The following is a 19,864-nucleotide window of genomic DNA, read 5'->3' on the forward strand; positions in this document are numbered from 1 at the left end:
ACCTCTCATTTTGCCATCCTGCAGCTCCTTCTATTAGAGTTCAAACCAAAGGCAATTGCAAGTAATTTTAAATGTATTAAACATGCAATATTTGGCGCTGTTCACTTTCACAGTTCGTTTATTGTGAAATAACTGATCCTCTTAAACAATTACATGGATTTTTTTTTTTTTAAACAAAACACCGATAAACTTAAATTTACTAGAGATTGAGGAAGTATTGTGTCTTGAATTCCTTTGTCTCTAAGAGTGTCAACAGCCCAAGACACTGGGAGGAAAATTTATTTTCAGAAGGAAAAGTAAAATGTTGTAAACAAACAAATAAACAAACCAGACACTATATTTTATGTACTGATTTACTGACAACAAGGAATAAGGCTTAATAATTTATTCATTTTTATTATTATTATTATTTGTTTGTTTGTTTTAGATGTTCTGAGACTAGGATTTCCAGGTTTGATTCAGCTTCATGGGTGGAAGTCCTGAGACAGTTAAGGGATAAGAAGCAGCAGCTCTTAGGGAAAAATGTTCTTATATCTCAATTTTGTGTTGATTCATAAAGCCATTATATGCTATTTAGACACTATATCACATATCCAATTTGACAATTTTAAGTAATTAAACTCCAGGCAATCATGCTGTATGTGAAGATGGACTTGGCAAACAAACACTCTAAATTAGTAGTTGCCACGGTTATCTCCACAGAGGAATGAAGGGAGAACATTCTAATTACTCTCTAAGAGGATTAAAAAAATTAACTCCCATGAATTTAGTTTCTTTCCTGCTTTCAAGCTACAGTTTTGGGGTGACCCATTAACTCTTTCATGTGGCTTTTCCAGAATTTAATGAAATTTCTGTTAAATCTAGGGAGTGGCTTATTTACTGAGAGAATTTAGGTTCAGTTGTGTTGTGCTATTTAATAAAAACTGGGTTTGTGATTACCGAATGCCAAATAGATTATAGAGAAAATAAAACAAATCAATGATATTAACAAATAACACTTAAACTTGGATTTGGAATTGAAATGTCATTTAGCTAATGGAAAGTGTTGCATCTTTTAACTCTAATCAGCCTAAAAAAAACCAAACTCACTGCCATGGAGTCAGATCCGACTCATAATGAGCCCCCTTTGGGTTTCTGAGGCGGTATCACTGTGGAAGTAGATTGCCCAATCTTCCTTCCAAGGAGTGGCTGGTGGTTTTGCACTGCCAGCCTTCTGGTTAGCAGTCAAATGCCTTAGGCATTATGCCTCCAGAGCTCCTAATAATTAGTCTATTAAGTGTTTATTCTTTTAAAATGCATTCCTAATACTTTAAGTGCTGTGATGGTCTGATCCACCTGGAGAGTAAACACTTTTCATGAGTAAGCCACACACTTTGGGGATATTAACACTTTTTAAGAGTTAGACTTCCGTTTCCTAAATGTTAATTAAATAATTAGCTGTTCACGCATCCCAAAGTAAGTGCCACATTAGTGGAATGAAAGAATTGATATATTTGCTAAAGTGAACACCAAGTTGTCAGTTTAAACAACAGAAGGATCAGACTAAAAATGTGGGAATGAATAAAAATTCAATGAAGATAAAGACATCTAGTAAAAAAATTCTATTTGGAGAAAAGGAATTATTTAAATTTGTTATGTGTACACAAAAAGCTAAATTCATCTTTTGATGAATTAAAAATAAGTACTAACATTTTGTATTTCGGAAAAAATTAATTTTATAATCCATTTTACTTCAGCCTCAAACATTCTTATTAGATATTTATAATGAAGTGGTATCCCAATTATTTGATACATTGGTTTAGACCATTCTTTTGATAAAACTAAAGCCATTCCATGAGAGGGTTATTTAACAGGGTTATTAGCCATATCCAAAGACAGTTTCACAGCACAATAGGAAACAAAAAGCAAAATAAATGAATGGATAAGGAAAAAAAGCTTTACATTGAGAAAACTGTAATAAAAGCTTTCTAAAAAATAACTCTAAGACATTGTCTTTCTAATACTATCTAACAGGCCATGTAAAAACAGTTTAGTTTCACACTGCTATCTGTATATGTGTATATATACATACATACATACATACACACAAATATATATACACATATATTTGGTGAATATGTTACTGCCCAAATCACAATTAATCCAAATGTGGTCCTTCCAGAAACATGTCATCCTTTGATAAAGTCCATGTAATATCATTATATATAAAACTTACTTTTCTTTAATAATATATGGTAGAAAGCCCTTTTAATTAATGTTTGGAAGTAGTCTACAGTATTTCAAGGTTTCTTTGCATTTTAAAAGTATCTGTTATTTTCTACAAGGCTCAGGCTAAAGATGGAATTTCCTTATATAATACATTTTGCTCTATAGGCCTCCTCTTTGGATTTCTGGCATAAATCACACATTCAAGGATCGTTTGGTCATTTGTTATATTTTATGGAAGGCACTCACTTGCATTAAATAACTTTAAAAAATGCATATAATTATTTCATTTTACTGTTGTTGTTATGTGCCATCGAGTCAGACCCGACTCAGCAACCCCTCCTTGGGTTTCCGAGGCAGTATCACTATGGAAGTAGAGTGCCCCATCTTCCTTCCAAGGAGTGGCTGGTGGGTTTGAACTGCCAGCCTTCTGGTTAGCAGTCAAGTGCCTTAGGCACTCTGCTACCAGAACTCCTATAGACAAGGTTAAAAAGTACTTTTTATCTAGGCAAATAATTGTAAACCAAGTCAAGGATTCTACTTAAAAAAACAAAAACAACAACAAAAAATGACAACCAAGCTCACTGCCTTCGAGTCCATCTCGACTCACAGCTACCCCTCCTTGGGTTTCCAAGGCGCTATCTCTACGGAAGTAGATTGCCCAGTGTTCCTTCTGAGGAGTGGCTGGTGGGTTTGAACTGCTAGCCCTCTGGTAAGCAGTCAAATGCCTTAGGCACTAAGCCACCAGAGCTCCCAAGGATTTTATAGGAATCATCAGGTAAAGGAGGGACATAAGCATATCCTTCCTGCAGCACATTTTAGTATTGCTTTGGAACCCTCTTCAAAATCAATGTCAGACATTCATATGGATTGTAAGGGATATTCTTGCCCAGATTAAGCCTAAAACAAGGTATAATAGTGACCTTCAAGCAGATAAGGAATTAAAAAAAAAAAAGTATTGTGATCTTTTTTTTTTTACACGTATTATTATTTTTATCATATTAAATGTGGCTTTTATAGAATAAACTCAATTGAAATAGATTGTTTTCCATTTAAGAATGGAAGGGGAGGAAGGAGCAACAACAATTGACCACATTCTCTTTGGATGTATAAACTACGTTTAAGAATCCAAGTGTGTTGACAAAGACCTTTTATAGATTGAAACAGGTAACTTAATTATGTGTTTGCCTTTATGTCTTAGGGGAAGTCTAGGTAAGAAAAACTTCTCTCTAAATAACTTTTTTTTTTTTTTTTTTTGTAGTGGTGAAATGGTGGTGAACTTGAAAAGAAAATGCTTACCTGGTCAAATTCCAGGACCCCTGGAAAACTTCCAAGAGTTTTTGGTCCTGGAATTTCTCTCATTCTAACTTGAGGTTATGATGTACCTCACTGACACTTTCATTAGTTAGAATCTTTTTCAAACATTGCATAAAACAGAAGCTTTAAAAAATGAACAGACTTAAACTTTTTCCATTTATTAATTTTGGATAAATTAGTGCAAACTAAGATTTTCTTGTTAAAAAAAAACATCTAATTCAGGTTAAGATATTTCTGTCTTACCCTCCACCCTTTTATAAAAAAATTATAATGAAATTCTATAGATTTGGATATGCTTTTCTTTCTTTATGACTTACTCATCATATTTACTTCTAGACATATTTCTTAAAGTGTAATTTCTCTGTTGGTGAGGTATTAAAATTAACATCTGATAAAATGTCTACTTAAGTACATGGAACAAATTGAAATTGAAATTGAAGTTCTCCCTAAGTAAATGGGACAAATCAAATGAAATTCAAGTTCAGAACAGTTTTATTATTTACTGGGTTTGTGAATAATTTGGAAAGGACTGAGGATATAAGCCCTCAGCTTTCGTCAATATTTGCACACAGATATTTAGGGCACATTCAGTTTATAGAATAAATAATTTGCAATATTATCTTTCATCTGGTTAAAGCAAACTCAATTCCATTTCACTTTATACGATGTACATTTTATTGTTGGTTTTGAAGTTGAAGTGTATAGATATAATGAAGTTCATTTATCTAAACAACTAGTGAGCTTGTATGTGTGATGGTGGTGGTAATTTATTAATAGATCCTTGTAAAAAAAGAATCATTAGTTGTACCCACATGAGAAAAGTCTCCCAGGTTTAGGTCTGTGTTCTCTTCACTAAAGTCCTCTTTTCATTAGATCATATGATAGTCCCTGTAGAATTTATATCCCATGTTAAAATGTCCAGAATATTTACCTGAATTATGTTGGGAATTTTTTTCTTAGTCTCTCATAAAATCTAATGCATTAAAACATACTTAAAAAAAACTGTATGAATCAATAAGGAATTGGGTAAAGAAATAAGAAAATCCCTTTAAAATCATCACTGGCATAGATGACTTATGTATGTGGGTTGTTGTTGCTGTTGTTGTTATTTGCCATGAGTCGGACCCGACTCATAGCAACCCCTCCTTGGGTTTTTGAGGCAGTATCACTACGGAAGTAGATTACTCCATCTTCCTTCCAAGGAGTGGCTGGTGGTTTGAACCGCCAGCCTTCTGGTTAGCAGTAAAGTGCCTTAGGCACTATGCTACCAGAGCTCCTATGTATGTGGGAAGAAATATAAATCACATAATTCATATAAAAGAGTTCAACCTTTCTGGGAATTAAACCACTATGAATTACAGCTATGCAAATTCATTTCATTGCCATTCATATTGTCAAAGATAAAAGTAAATATAATGTATAATATAATCAAGAATTTTAAGAGATCGACATCTCCATACTCTCAGGGTAGAGTTAAAAATTGGAAAGAAAATAACTTGGCTTTATACAATAAACTCCTTAAAATAATTATTACCCCTTGATCCAATAATTCTCCTCTGAGGAATCAATCTTAAGGAATTAATCAAAAGTTTGGCAAAATAACATGATAAATATCATAACATATTTATGTAGAAAAACATTGGAAGTAACCCACATGCCCAGCAGAAGGGGAGACTGAAGTAGATGTTGGCCTACATCAATGATTCTCCAGCCAGACTGAATATTCAAACTGCTTATAAATACAGGGCTCAGGCCTACCCCTGCTGGATCAAATTCTTCTGGGTTGGGGCAGCATACCTGCATTTTTATAAAGCTCCAATAAGCCATATGACTGACTGCTTTACAACAATTGAAAGTTTTTAATGACAAGGGAAAATGCTTTTCACATAACACTAAGTGATGAAATAAATTTATAAATTTCCTATGATATCAGTTTGGGAATAAACTATCTATAGTTAATGTCAATGGAAAACATTTAAGGGAAATATAACAAATTGTTATCTCTGGGCAGAGGAATGATGACTGATTTGGATTGCATTTTGTTCTTTTTCTTCCCCATGTACCTAAAATTTTCTACAATGAGCAGTGATACTTCAATAATCAATGAAACAAAACAAAACAAAACAAAACAAATCTACATTAGTTGGAATATAGTATAATGCTCACAGAATTGTTGTGTGCAAACCAAAATACATATTTGATTTTGAATCAAAGTTGAGGAAGAGGTAGAATCTAGGAGTTATTGTTAAGGATTGCGGGAAAACATTTACTGTTCCTGATTATGTGCTTTGCTTTGGTCCAGTTGGTTTTGTGCTTCTGGTCACAGACCGGAGGGTATGTTATGTATGTAGCTTCTATAAAGCTTCCACCTTATTTGAGGGAAACAAGTTAGGCAGAAAAGTATGGGTAATGCATCAATTAGCAGGCCTATCTATTAGAGAGGATCTGCAGGAGATTAATAGAACTTCAGTAGCCTAGAGAGAAGAGGCCTTGCTGTTCTTCATATATTTACATACACAAGGTGAGTCTTTTTCCATTGGTAAATTAAAAGCATATTACCGTGAATAGACTTGAATTCTGTTAACTGGGCCATTAAAAAATATGCATATAGCTCTGTTTTTAGGAAAAGAGATCCCATGCTCACAACTATAATTTTTTCCCAAACAAGTGTTAGAGATCCTAAGAAACAGGTCTTTCTCAGTTTTTTACAGGGATTTAAAAGAATGATTTTTTTTTTAATCTTTCATCACATCACACATCTACTGTATCTTTTTCTTGAAAATTGAACTAAAATTGAAGATTGGAAAACTCATAGGATTTAAACTTTGCTATGATATTCTATCTCTATATAATTTCTGCTGGTATATACATCTGTATCCGTGTATCTATTTATCTACAGAAATTTTCAAGAATCACTCTAATAAGAAAATAGCAATTTTCTGGAAAATGAATAATCACCAACTCTAAATAGACTATTCATTCTAAGTTATTTAAATGATGGCTGTGTTGTCGATATTGTCCCAGAGTTGCAGTTATTTGTATGACACACACCAAAACCTATTCCATGTTAACGAAGATGTGATAGGTGGGAGGAACATATATCACATGGGATTTTACTCTTGTGTTTTAATGAAGATGTCCCCGCAAATAAGGTAGATAGAGCAAGTCTGCAGATAAACTGAGAATTTACAACAAATTTGTATAAAGCCAATGAATAACCTAGTGAGGAAAGTAACTATCGGTTAGGAAAATATGAAAGTAAGTAAAAATCAATAGGCTATCAAGCGATGAAGAGGAAATGGCAATCAGCTTACATATGTCTGATCTCAAGGAAAGGTACATGAATGCACAGTTCTACTTTTTATCAGCTGCTTAAGCCTAGAACAGTAACCAGTTCTCAGCATTATCAGTGCCCCACTAAGTTTTCAATTTAACTTGTAGCTGTGGTATTACTTTTCCTGCCAAATTATTCCTTCCAGTAGACAAGCACAAGACTCTTTTTGCATCAAGGGATTTGTGCACTAATTTCCAAAGGCAGAATTTGGTCTAAATTATTTTACATATATATGTAGTAGTTTTTAGAAAAGAATCTAAAAGGCTTCATGCCAGTTTGCTTATGTAATGACAGTACAAGATTTGCATGAAATGGCAATATTGATCAATAATTTAACATCATATTTAGAAGGAGAAAAGGTTTGTAAGTTGAACAACAATTCACACCCAGTACAATTTATAATAAGGAACACTGGAAAAACCACTTTAATAATGAAAGCTTTATTTAAAATAGGAAGGATTTGCTTTGGATATTGGATGATATATGTGCAATGAAGGTAAATGTAGATATCTTTGTATTTCATACTCTGAGTGAAGGAGAATTCAAGTTAAATAGATATTAGACTAGATTCCAGGAATTGTCTCTAAATTGCATGTTAATTGGTATTGCATGACTAATTCCTATTGAAAAAATGAGTCTGAGGAATGTGACTTAAGGAACATAACGTTGTGATTTTTGTGAAGATCTGTCAGCCATTTACTCAGGAGTATTAGCTAGAAACTGATAAATGAAAATTTTAATTCTATCTTTAGTGTTGAGTTTGTTTTTTGTAATCTTTACTAATATTTTATGCAGTTCATTTTCATGATTTTGTCAATTGTAGGTCATAGAGCAGAACTGTCTAAATTATTTTGGGTTATAGATCCCTTTTAGTATCTTATGAAAATCATAGATTGGCATGCAATTTTATGGGATTCATGGACTTGGAAGGGCAATCACGAACACAGATTCAAAATATCTTTTCTAAATCTAATCACATATTTTAAAATTAATTCATTGCTAGTTTCAAGGGTCTACTAAGGGTAAGAGAAATAAAAACTTTTCTATGACTAATGGTGGCTCCAGAATTTTAATATTGAAGAGGTTTTAAGGTTGTGATTTGTTTGGAAGGATCTTCCAAGGTACTAGCCTCAATCTGTGGCCACTCTACATGTGCATCATGTGAGTGTGTGGGGTAGTGGTAGCCATGGTGGAGACATACTGTATGTTAACTCAAAGGAAATAAAATGAACTGTCTACAGAGATATTGTTAGTTAGCTTATGTAATAGTGAGAAAATATAAATATTGAATAATGTAATTTTTAATTTTATTTGGGATGACTTGGGTGCTGTTTGAAGTTTTATGGGGATAAAGCCTTCTCAAGGCACCCTCTTGTTATTGTCACTCTCTAGGATCAAATCATACAAATGAGCGCTTTGAATAGCCTTAGCTTTTTAAACTTGTGATTATTATTATTCTAAACTAAAATTTGAAAACTACCAGAACTGGTCTTGTTTACCACCTGTGAGCTGCTCAATTGCTACTGTGCCTTTCCTGTGGAGGGACTGTGATCTCTTGCTGCCTGGACTCTCCCCTGCCACTACACCTGGCTTGCCTCCTCTCCTCAACAGTGCTTCTTATTCTCCTTATACAGTTTCCAGAATTCTAAACCAAGCCAGGACCATGGATCATGTTTCCTTTTTCTGGTCTTTGCTGAGTCCCTAAAAGTTTGTCCAGTTGTTTTAAAGACTGAGAATACTAGAATTTTGAGCCAAAAGTAGTTTAGAGGTTATTTGCACCCTCATTTGACAGATGTGGTCAGTGGGCCCTAATAATGGTTAGGTGACTTGCCCACAAAAGCCCAGCTGGGATGCAGGTCTTCTGCCTTCTGTTCCAGTGCTCTTTCCCTTAATAACCCATACTGTTTGTAGTCTACATACTACACACTACACACTCAGTCTTCCTGTGGTTCTCTAAGGGAACTTTTTCTTTTCCTGAAAAGTTTGTCAAGCATGACAGGGATCATCCCTGACTGACCTTTGGAAGCTCTTTGTCTTATTTATATTCACAAATATTCCCTGAACTAGTAAATTGGAAATTTCTATGCTTTGTTGTTAAATATTCCTTGAATCAAGAAAAAATCTGAAAAGTAGGTGGCCTTATCAACAAAATTGACACATCTTGAATGCCCTAGAAAGAGTGCAATAGGTCCTTAAAAACAAACAAACAAAATGATACCAATAACCTATATGATGACTTGATTTGCCTAGATGATAACATTTTATTTTCTCCTGGATAGATCTAAATAAGACAGGACTTATTAATTTAGCACAGGAGGAGCCTTTGTGGTGTAGTATTTAAGTCCTTGGCTGCTAACTGAAATGTCAATGGTTCAAACCCACCAGCCACTCCACAGGAGAAAGATGTGGCAGTCTGCTTCCATAGAAATTTACAGCCTTGGAAACCTTACAACACAGTTCTATTCTATCCTATAGGGTCACTATGAGTCAGAATTGACTCCATGGCAATGGGTTTGGTTTATTTTAGTAGATGTGAGGCTCTTAATTATTTAATTCTAATGTTATTATGGGAGCTCTGGTAGCATAGTGGCTAAGACACTTGCTTGCTAACCAGACGGCTGGCGGTTCAAACCCACCAGCCACTCCTCGGAAGGAAGGTTGGGCAATCCTACTTCTGTAGTGATACTGCCTTGGAAACCCAAGGAGGGGTTGCTATGAGTTGGGCCGACTCGACGGCACATAACAACAACAACAATGTTATTATTATTATTTTTTTTTTTTGAGACATGTAATCTTGGATCTCCAAGAACAGCATTATTAGGGAGTTCTCATATAATAAATTTAAAAATTTAGCTAGAAGAAATAGAACTATAAAAACAAACAATAAAATAATAAGAACCAGCCCCCAAAATGCAATTTCTACACCTATACCCAATCATCTCTTAAGAATTGTTTTTCTTGAAAGTATCTCTAAAATTTATCTTTTCATTTCCATTACATAGGCATCACCTTAGTTGAGGTCTTCATCACCTAATACTAGATCCACCCACTCTCCCAACCCATTCTTTATTACCCAGAGTCAGAATAACCTTCCTGCTCTACTCATATATGGTGCTTTGTCTCTCAGTATCTTGCAGTGAGTCATGATTGCCTCCACAATATTATTCTAACTTTTCTGACATTCAAGGCTTCCCAACACTTCAGCATAAACATATCTTGAAATTTCACTTGATTATACTTTATTGAGTCAGATGCTTTGTCAAATTCTTCACATTCTCATTGAATCCTCACACAATCCTATGTGATGGGACCACATCTCCAATTGTTAACCAAACTCATTGCCGTCAAGTTGGATCCGACTCATAGTGACCCCTCCATGGGTTTTCGAGGTGCTATTACTACAGAAGTACATTGCCCAATCTTCCTCCCGAGGAGTGGCTGGTGGGTTTGAACCATCAGGCTTCTGGTTAGTAGTCAAATGCCTTAGGCATTATGCCACCAAAGTAAGGCTCAAAGCCACATGGCTAGTCAATGGTAAAATTGAGATTGGAACCTAGGTCTGTCTAACACTAATCCTTCAAACAGGCTTTCTGGCTCCAGTCAGGTCATTTTCTTTATAGTCTAAAGATGCTTTAGTCAGAGGTGACTCCAAAATCATGACAGATCTTTTACTAGGAATTCTTTTATTTTCCCCTCCTCTCCTAACCTATTCAATTCCTTGTCATTTTGCAGGGATAACCACTCATTCACTTTTTCAGTCAACTAATATTGGTTTATCAATTATCTGACCCTTCTTTGTGAGGTATTTCCCAATACTCTAGATTCTATTTATCTCCTACTTATTTAAATTATAACATCTATTATCTGGACCGCTCACATGCTCTCTGAGTCATACATTACTTTACAGTGTTATCTGTGTACATATTTTCTCCCTCTTAAAAGGAACCAACTGTATCCAACAGTACTTTTTATAATGTCTTCAGTTCCTGAGGGAAAGAAATATAGTAGGTATGAAATAACTATATGTAGAATTGATATCTGAGTGAATTAACTTGAGATGTTACTTTGCAAGCAACCCATTAAAGCAAAAGAAAAGTGTGCTGAGCTATAAAAGGAAATCCTTTGATCATGAAACCTAATGGATTTGGGGATGATCTGGTATGAAGAATGTTTCAAACCAAAACAAAACAAAAAGTGTTTAAACTGTCTATTAAATCTTGGTAAGAGATACATACACTTATTATTGACACTAGCCATCTTTAGTTCATATTTGGTCCATTGTATAAACAAAATAATCTAGGAAGATATTTCACTGAGATTATAGATAAAGAAGAGCTCTGGTAGCGTAGTGCCTAAGGCATTTGACTGTTAACCAGAAGGCTGATGGTTCAAACCCACCAGCCATTTCTCAGAAGGAAGATCAGGCAATGTACTTCCTTAGTGTTGCCACCTCAGAAGCACATCGGACCCAAGGAGGGGTCGCTATGAGTTGGATTCAACTTGACAGCAGTGAGTTTGGGTTTTTTTTTTTTTTTTTTTTTTAATAAAGGGGTCACGAGGTCACTTTTTGTGTGAAGTCCCACTAATTCCCTTTATAAAGAAAAGGAAAGGACACTACATGATAAAACCAAATACAAATTTCTTGTGAATATCAAGAGAAATCTGATACTCCTAACTAAACTCCAAGATGAAAATACTAAATAATAGTATTTGTTTATAGCTCCCTTCTAATTTAAGTTTAGCAAATAAAATTTCTTTCATTATTAAATTTACTACTTAGTAGAGTATTAGAGTATAATTCAGCACTATTGAAAAATAAAAAATTAAGTTTATCAATTGAGACTAAATATCAACTGTATGTTTACTTTAACTCTATTGACATTTATTTTACTGCTTTTTAAAATATATGTTTAACTCACTAAGTATGTCCAGATAACATTTATAAACAATACTCTGTTTCCCATCAAGTTCTTGAAAATCACCCAGTAAAATCATGCAGTTCCAGTTTTTCTCTCTCACTAAGGGTTTCTTTCAATCTCCTAGGCACTAGGTAAGTGCTACTCTCATAACATAAAATGTGTGATCTTGTTTCACCTCCTCCAACTTTTGGCTTGGTGTTTGGTTAGACTGGAATAGCTCAAATAGAAAAAGAAAGGTAGGTGATGAAACTAGATAAACAAGGATGACTAGAAATAAAGATTACATAAGTATGAGACAATGGGATTGTAAATGGAAGCTGCCAATTTGCCATTCAAAGTTCTGAATTCTATTGAGGGCTCAGAACCTAGGGCAACATGTCATTTTTCTGTTGCTCTGCAAGTAGCTAGAATCTAAGAATTCTATGTCCGTGGATCTTGAAAGATTTTAAGTTTATGTTACTCTAAGTGAAGACACAAAGCTACTTTTCTTTGGGATTAATAGATCTCATAATCATATTTTAAAACAGAAACATATTCTGACACTCATTTATTTTATTAAACAATTCAAATAGGAAAAAAAGCCAAAAATTTAAATTCATAAAATAGTTTCACCTACATTTTCTTCTATTGGTATTAACACTAGAATACATCACATGGTTTTTAGTTATTATTCAGAAATTGGGTACTCCATAAGCTATCGATTTGTGTTCTTCCATTAAATACTTTTAATATACTTATTAAATTGCGTGCAATTAATGAAAGCCCAATACTTTAACTCTACTGAACAACAAAACCAAAAATGGTAGTTTCAACACAGTATCTATTTAAAGTTACTTAAAAGAATTAAGTCACAGCAGAATCACCAAAAATACTTTTCTTGAATGAGATTACCACAAAATATTTCATAAGAATTGAAAGTATCAATGCATTATATGCTAAAAGTTCAATGCTTAGGTTTCCTATTTGGTTACCACTGCAATATAAGGATCAATGTAAATAGTTTGTGTTGGTATTAAAATGTAATTCCTGTTTCCTATGTGCTCTCTCGTGTATGCTCCTAATCACATAACCACTGTGGGTTCTGCTCAGAATACAATTGCCTCTAATAAAAGTTTATGAAATTATTTTGTTTCTTTAAAAAGCCCCATCAAATCCACTTTAATGTTATATCAAGCTTTTAAATATGTCAGTAACAAAGCAGCAGAATCCAGCCAACTGTATTACTGAAAGATGTTGACTATTTTTTGGCAACAAGTTGCCAGAATTCTCTTTTTTTTTTTTTTTGCATATTTCTTCTTCCTTCCTCAACATTCCTTGTTCTTGAGTCCTGTGGGTCTCAGCCACTTGATCCTAATGCTTTTCTAAAACTTCTTTGAGTCACTCAATATTTAGCCTCCTGAGAGGGCAATGATAACAGGCATTGCTGAATAGGACCAGGAAGTTGATCCCTTTATGATGCACAAGGTCCATTTTTCTTCTAGTACCTCACTGGATGCTTTTTAAATCCTACCATCTGTTAGTACCCTTGGGATTCTGCCCTATGGAAGAACTAATATGAAACAGAGTACCAAGGCCAGGAATTCTGGTGACATCCATGGAAAACAACATACGAAGTGAAAGGTTATAGTAGAGAACCATGTAAAGCAATAGAAAAGAGGTCTAGGAAGAAAGTCTATAAGCAGGGAGAAATAAAGCTCATGACAATATTTCCTCCCTTACCTCTTATTTTCGTAACTATAGGTAGCATATACTTTCTTAAAAATCAAATTGATGAAGTCTATGTTACGTTAGGAGCTCTGGTGGCATAGTCCCTAAGGCATATGACTGCTAACCTGAAGGCTGGCAGTTCAAACCCACCACCAAAAGTCTATAACAACCATATTTCAACTATACGTTATTAAAATTATATTAGCTTCCTCTTTTAATAATTTAAACACATTTCTTAATAATAGTAACACTTTCTATAGTAACACTTTATATTTCTCAGTCTTAATATTTTTGTAACCTCTTGCCTATTATGATCTGATTGACAATAAATATTCATATTCTACATAAAGAACAATGAACAACTAATAAAAATTTCCTAAGGCCTAATGCAAGAATTTAATCTTTAATGGAAGACTAGTTCTAATACTTAATGATGATGGAAAACATAAATGCATCAGCATATAACTGGTATGACTTGTGTGAAGGTTTTTTTACCCCCCACTACAATGTTTTTTAAGTGAATGCTTAGGTAACTATTATGTATAGGTGGCAAGCTTGTTTCCTAATGCTGGTGGGTTAAAAATATAAATGTATAAAGAAAAAGAGGATAAAAAATAGGTGGGGGAGGCGTTTCCTTCAAATGGATGGAACCCATTCTTTTGAAAGAAAACTCCCCTCTTACCTTTGTCCTGGAGCTGGTTAGTTCTCCTCTGTCCTCCTCCTAGGGGAGAAATACCCAAAGTTAAACAATAATAGAACATGGTCTTGTATTAAAGTCAAGTTCAGTTCTGGCCAACCCCTTTCTCAGGTCTCACAAGACACTACCAACTGTCTGATATACTGGGGCTTTCACTGAATGTAAACTCCATTTTAATGATTAAGCCAAAGGGAAATGAACATCAGCTGTGTACAGGAAAGAAAAAAATTCTCTTTGTTCTTTAGTCAGTCTTGTCAAAGACACTTAACAAATTGAAGACTGGCTTAGAGTAGGGGAATTCATGGGAATACATTGCTTGGGTAATTTTATCAGCTAGAGTGAATAATGGAAAGTACATCATGGGGACACTTAGAGTTCCTTAGGAAGAAGAAGACATGTCTCTGTTCTCAGTCCATCTCCTTGATGTACTTTACTCTCTTTTGAGAGTAAAATGATAGTGCTACAAGTGACACCATGTTTGGAGGTAGTGCTGAATCTGATATGAACAAGAAATATTGTAAAAATAAAAAAAAAATAATGGGTTATTAGATGTGAGGCTTAGGGAAAACTCTAGGATATAGATACTATCAGAAAATATGCTCTTGTTTTATTTTAAAAAACTGGGAATCATAAGTTAGATAAAGATGATTTTTTTCCCCCTTGATGTGTCTATGTCTAACTGATGTCATTGGAGAAAAATAAGGCACCATAGGGAATTAGGGAATTAGGCAGGAATGCACTCTAATTCCAGTTCTGTCATATATCGGCAATTTGACCTTGAGCTTCAGTAGCAGCGTCTGTCCAAGTAAAGATAACAGCACTGACTTCAAGGAATTGTGGGGGTCATGTTAGATAACCTACTTATACATATGTTCTTGGCACATGTTATTGTTGTTGTTATGTGCCGTCTTGGCACATAGTAGGTAGTTATTAAATTTCCAATTTCCTTTTCATTACATACCATCTCTGACATGATCTAATTTAAATTAATTTGTCTTTTTTGGGGTAGTCACTACCTAAGAGAATAAAGTCAATTTCTAGTTACCCTTTGGCATAATTTCTGAGATGACGATTGGCTCCCATAAAAAATAACATCAAATACCAGACAACTGATTGAATTCTGTGAGACATGAAGGAGAGTGGAGACCAAGAATGAGCCTGAACCCATACAAGATCATGTGCTATTGTTATTTAACTTTGGGTAACTTATTAAAATTCTTTATCAAGTAAAATGACACCAAGTGACAAAATGGATGCACTTTGGAACCTTAGGTTGTCACAGTATATTGCAGAGGTATAAAAATATGGATGTTGTAATCATTACCATAATGGCCATAATGAAAATGTGCAGGGAAAAACCACTATATGGCAGATTCTATGATATGTGATGCTACTTGTCTCCATCTGTTACTAATACCATTTGTTTGCATTGATTCATTGTTTGGACTCCAATCGTTTTAAAGCTACAAGACATAAATATGGCATAATAAAACATTTATATTTTTCTTAGTTTTTTGCCTTAGGAATTTTAACTTGACTCATCATTTTTAATAAATAATGTGGTCTAAAAAATGACTATTTGACAAAAAAGCATTTCATCCACTAAACACTATAAATTCTAAAGAATATATACAGAATTAGGGCACTTCCTCTTACTGTTAGTTCTTAAAATGGGAAAAGAGCAAATTGTGTTTTATGAAACACTTACTTCATCTATGGGAGTCACTTACATGACAGAATTTTGAAAGAAATCTCTTAATATTCAGAAATGATCTGGGAATCTATGAATAAGAACAACTATAGTTACACAGCCTGGATTGGGTAAAATTGCAGTGGCTATAGAGTCTTCATGCTTCAGGGCATAAACTGATTGCTATTTGTGATGAGGGAAAATGAAAAAGAAATTAAATAGTACTGAAGTTGTTAGGGTTATTATGGTGCCCTTAAAAATCACCTTCTCAAGTATTTCATATTGAAACACCACAGGATGCCACATCACATGGTCTGATTGTTATCATATCTAAATATGGAACTGTAAGTTTTGTTCTCAAGAAAATCAAAGCAAGTCCTTCTACTTGCATGTCCTTCATTTTCCCTTTATTCTCCCCTTAAATAATCCAATGAATTTTGTCAAATTTTCACCTTGTCAAAAGTTTGATACCAATACCTAATTTTACATATCTCTCTTTGTATGTGTTCAAGACCTGAATCTATCTCTAGCTCTGGTGGTTCTTACAGAGAAATGCTTTCTTTAAATATCTTTCTATTTCACGATGTAGACAGACAGCAATAAAAGCAGCTATTTACTAAAAGGGTGATTTATTTAAGCCACAAGTAGACTAGCTTTGACCATGGTTCTGTGAATGAATTTTCCCCTAGATGCCTTAAGTGTTTGAAACTTCAAAGAAATTCAAAAGAATTCTTGCCTCGTTTTGCTAAAGATAGTAGAAGGTATGACTCAGAATCTAAGCCTTTCAAAGTGAGAAAGGAATTTAGAGATGCCTTCTTTCTAGGAGGTGTGAGAATCCCTTCTACTTCTTGAACAAATCTGATGTTAGGGATCAAAAGCAACCCCCCACCCATTTTCTGGCCAGTTCCAAGTGTTGGAAAATCTTTGTACTGACTTGAAATCTACTTCTGTGCTACTTCTTCAATCTGATAAGAGTTCATCAAGTTTTTAAAATCAATTAAACATTATAGTTTCTTGATCTCAATTTGGGTGTTTTCAAACTGCCTTGAAATCATCATCATTGCCATAGCTATAGTATGGAAGAATCACATAAATTGTTTAGTATGTTTTCAGGGATAAACTGTATATTAAAAAGTCCATTTCTACCCCTCGTAAGAGCACTGGAGAGAATCAGAAGATCTTTTTTCCTAATCTCAGCTGGGGGACTATGGACAAGTCACTTAATATCACTAATTTGCCATGTCTTTCTCTATAATAAAATGGCATTGAGGGTTGGTTGTTAAAAGGGGCAAGTAAAAAAATATATGCAGAACTGGTCTGAAAACTATAATGCTGTACTGTTATCAATATTATTGTTTCACTTAAGGGATGTACAACTTAGAAATTTCTAGAGTTCTATATTAAGCCATATTTAGAAATCATCTTCTAAAAGTAAACAAATTAAAAATAATACTTATTAAAGGATATATTAACTGACTCTTTGGCTTTCAAAGCATTATCATTTTAATAGAAAGTTTTTTGTTTTTTTTAAAACCTATGCCCTTTACTTTTTATTCTGAGAAGCAATCTGAGGTCTGTTTTCTTGGATCCCATTTACTTCTATTTACCTCAAATATAATACAAGGGTTAAGGTGCTTACTGGCTTAAACTGAAAAACAAAAAAACAAAACAAAACAAAAAAAGCCCACTGCTGTGAAAGAGAAAATTTAAAATGAAGTCCAGATATCCAGAGTCCTCTGGTGGTGTAATGCCTAACCAGAAGGCTGGCGGTTCAAACCCACCAGCCACTCCTCAGAAAGAAGACAGGGCAATCTACTTCTGTAGTGATAGAACCTCGGAAACCCAAGGAGGGGTTGCTATGAGTCGGATCCGATTCGAGAGCAGTGATTTTGGTTTGGTTTTTGAAACTTTCGAGCTTAGGACTCTGGATATCTGGGCTCCTTTAAAATTTTCTCTTTCTAATGATTATTTTTTTATTCCCTTTTTCATGATAAAAGTACTGCCTGTAGTTGCTGACTAATTCTTTCATAATTTTTTTGTGTTGTAGTTGTAGGTGTCTGGAAAGAGGTGCGCCTAGGGCATTGGAGAGCTAATGATGTCCTCTATTAGTTTCTAATAGCATCTGACTTGTTACCATTTCAAAAAGAGATTAATCAGAAGATGCTTAACTATCAGCCCTAAATCAGAAACCCGGATTCTGTAACAACAGGCCCTGTAGGTAGCTCTTGACAGATTTTATACAACCTTCAGTGTAGTGAAGCAACAGTAGGGAGGAGCCCATACACTCTTGTTCCCTTGGAAAGTGAGAGGTTGCCTGTGTCATATTCATTTGATTGATTTCGATTTAACTCATTTTGGCTAAATCTAAATATTTAGTACTTAGAGAAAACATTGAATTTTTAACATTTCTGTAAAAACTTATTTGTGGGTTAATTTCTTTGTTGAATACCAGAGAACTAAGGAAAAAAGAATGGACAGATATAGAGGCTAGTTTACTTCCACAAGATGTGTGGACTCTGTATGGACATTAATATTAAAATGATATGGCCAATAGATTTCTCCCAATAGTGTTGATACTAGGGATACTTTTTATGTTTTTAATTAAAATTTTTTTAATTGTGCAGTTGTGTGATATTAAAGGTGCACACTGAAATGATTTCACACATTTTTTGAAAACGCATTTCATCATCTTGTGGATGGCTCCTTTTTAGATTTTCAGAAAGTGTGACAGTCCATTTAAAATAAACTATATGAAAAAAGGCTTTTCTGTTATCAAGTAGAAAAAACAATATTTTCATAGTATGTATTAAAAAAAAAAAAAAACACCTCATTGCCGTCGAGTCGCATCTGATTCATAGCGACCCTTCCTTGGGTTTCCGAGATGGTATCACTACAGAAATAGATTGCCCCATCTTCCTTCCAAGGAATGGCTGGTGGATTTGAACTGCCAGCCCTCTGGTTAGCAGTCAAGTGCCTTAGGCACTACACTACCAGAGCTCCCATAGTATTTATAGATCCTTTTAATTTAATCATTATTTACAAAGTATTATCATAATCAATGTAATGCTTCTATTTGAGAAGACTCAAGGCCAGGGCTAGGTGTTTTGGACAGTTGAATGGCAATTTTCTCTTTGGGGTTTGCCAGCTGTTCACTATAATGTAGGTTTATAGCAAAGTTACCTCAGATGCATATTATTTCATTCTGGAAACAAGAGTTATAGGAATGATCTTTTTAGGGAGTGATCAAACATTAAAATACATGAGCTACAGTTTCTTATTCCTAGGCAAATTAGAGTAGACTATAATTCTAAACCAAAGTCTTTACTATTTTTCAGCTCATTTCAAAGGACTGCCAAATTATTTCATCTTCTTTTTCTTAAATATGTATCATAAACTAGTGCCTGTCTTGATTGATACTATCTTTAGAGACAAAAGGAAGCTAAAACTGTCTAAAATTGTGGATGAGTGGGTTCCCATATGTGAGGCTGAAACAAATCGGTACATTTTCATATTTTAAGGAATGCCATTATTTATTTATGATGTAGTAAGTAGATGGTTCATTAGTATAAAACTGCACTAAAGTAACATGATTCTGTCCTTGTCCTTATGGAGCTGTTCAAAATATGAGTTATGATCTCTCTGAGAACTTTTAATTGTTCCTCCCTGCAACAACCCATTACTTTCTTGGCATTCTTTCCTTCAGGAAGGTAAGTTTGGAGAACAGAATCCAATAAAAATGATGCACAAAATAAAAAAGGAACTGTCACTTCACTTTTACTGATGTTCTGAAGATAAATTAGCAGCCACTTCCAAACTAAACACAACGCAATGCAACACACTGCACTTGAGTCGGACCCGACTCATAGTGACCCCTCCTTGGGTTTCCGAGGCAGTATCACTATGGAAGTAGATTGCCCAATCTTCCTTCCAAGGCGTGGCTGGTGGGTTTGAACCTCCAGCCTTCTGGTTAGCAGTCAAATTCTTTAGGCACTATG

At 34.4% G+C, this 19,864-nt stretch overlaps 1 protein-coding gene across 1 annotated transcript in view; it reads right to left on the reverse strand.

Moving 5' to 3' along the window:
• GRIA4 (glutamate ionotropic receptor AMPA type subunit 4) overlaps positions 1–19,864 on the reverse strand; it is a 503,661-nt gene that overhangs the window by 17,755 nt on the left and 466,042 nt on the right. The gene's annotated exons all lie outside the window — the stretch shown is intronic.

Source organism: Orycteropus afer, unplaced genomic scaffold (assembly GCF_000298275.1).
Source record: "Orycteropus afer afer isolate SDZICR_OR568_19922 unplaced genomic scaffold, OryAfe1.0 scaffold00147, whole genome shotgun sequence".
NCBI lineage: Eukaryota > Metazoa > Chordata > Mammalia > Tubulidentata > Orycteropodidae > Orycteropus > Orycteropus afer.